The 1,595-nt window shown below is 56.5% G+C and overlaps 1 protein-coding gene across 6 annotated transcripts in view; it reads left to right on the top strand.

Annotated features, from left to right (window-relative positions):
- The first annotated feature begins 1,334 nt into the window (after positions 1–1,334).
- The window catches only part of CTPS1 (CTP synthase 1), a 31,662-nt gene continuing 31,401 nt past the window's right edge, over positions 1,335–1,595 (top strand). For all 6 annotated transcript variants that reach the window (XM_010862688.1, XM_010862690.1, XM_010862687.1 and 3 more), the window contains exon 1: positions 1,335–1,451. The gene's annotated coding sequence lies outside the window, so the exon portion shown is untranslated. The remainder of the gene's footprint in view (positions 1,452–1,595) is intronic.

Here is a 1,595-nt window from a genome sequence, read left to right as displayed (position 1 = left end):
TCTCCTGATGGCTGCTATTTTCTTAGTGAGACAGGAAGTAAGACCATCAGCTGAGAGAGAGTGGAGGTCTGCGGGAGAGGAAACAGTAAAGCAGTCACCCAGAAGAGGGGCTGAGCGAGAGGCTTGGATCCTCTACAGCACCTTCTTTACTTTGGCAAGTATGTTCTCAGTGTCTATCACATCCCAGGCACTTTGATAAACACCAAATGCTTCTTGAAAGAAGCACGGCTGTAAAACATCCCAAGCATGTTTGAGGTTTGGAGTACAGTGCATCTTGGCAGAGCAGAAGCGCTGATGATTCAGATTGGGAAGAAGGCAAAAGCCTGCTAACTGGTTTCTCGGAATCCATTTGGTTGAGTCATGGTCCCGAAATACAAGTCTGATCGTGTCATACCTTTGCTTTACATCCTTCAGTGAAGGTATACAAGGACTCCTGACAAACTGCTTCTAGGGAAGAAAACAGAACCCTGGGATACAGAGACTTACTTTTTAGGTATACACATGTATAGTGTTTGGAGAAAAAAAATGTGCAGGTATTCAGTATTCAAAACAAAACCCCTTCCTCAAAAAAGTTTCTATGGCTTTTCACTGCCCTGGCAGAAGGGGTGTTGCGGGGCGGGGAGAAAATCCTTGGTTCCTAATGCTCTGTGTGGTGTGGCCACACCATATTGATCTGTCTTTCCTTGGCTTTCTTCAATGCAGAGACACTGCACTCCAACTCAACTGGGCGAGGCTCTTCTGGGCCTCACTGCCTTCATACCGGCTTTTCTTTCTGCCTCACACATTCTTACTCCCACGATGAGGAAGGAGCCTGGGTCTAGCCTCCCTCTTGGCCTTCCCTGGACTAGAGGTGGAGGGTGACACTGCAGGCATCCCATGGTTTAGAGGGCGCCGCAGGGGAGATGGGTTGGGGGGGGGGGATGGTCACACCATCTTGTCCACAAGGTTAGACGGTTCAGGGACACCATGTGATGATCTCGCCTCCTCTAGAAGGCTGTTGGGGAGTAGGGGCTGGAGCCAGGCGATGGGATTTGCCAAGTGTGAATCAAAACAGGGTCTCCTCCCCCTCCAGAGGGGAAGCCCGCACTACTGGCTGTGACAAAGGCAGCAAGGCAGAAACGCCACGACCTGCCCGGTCTCCCAACAGCTCCCGTCTGCCAGGCGTCAGCAGGGTTGGGAGCACGATCCCTGATCCACCACACTGGTGGGAAAGCGTGCCACCCCGCGCCTGCGCACTCGGGGCCCTGAGCCCCGCGTACCGAGGTCCCGCCCGAGGGAGGGCCCGCACCCCCGCCCCGCCCCCTGCCTCTGCGTGCGCACCGCCTAGAGCCCGCCTCCGTGAAAGACTGCCCGGCGCATGCGGCCGGGCTGGTGCACTGGCTGCCGGGGCTCAGTGTGAGCGTCGCTCTTTTAGCTTCTTAGCCGACGGCAGGATTTAAAGCCGGCCTCAGGTAGGCTGACTCCGGGGATCCTGCGGGAGCTGTTCTCCAGTGCAGCAATCGGCGGCGGGAGCCGAGCCCGGTGCGGGACAGCCCCACCGCCGGTGACAGACATGGTCCCCACCAATCAGGGGCGAGGTGGCCCGCCGGCCTGCC

This window comes from Bison bison, unplaced genomic scaffold, assembly GCF_000754665.1.
Source record: "Bison bison bison isolate TAMUID 2011002044 unplaced genomic scaffold, Bison_UMD1.0 scf7180017864484, whole genome shotgun sequence".
NCBI lineage: Eukaryota > Metazoa > Chordata > Mammalia > Artiodactyla > Bovidae > Bison > Bison bison.
Note: the sequence above shows the minus strand (reverse complement) of the source record. Positions and strands in the feature narration are given on the sequence as shown.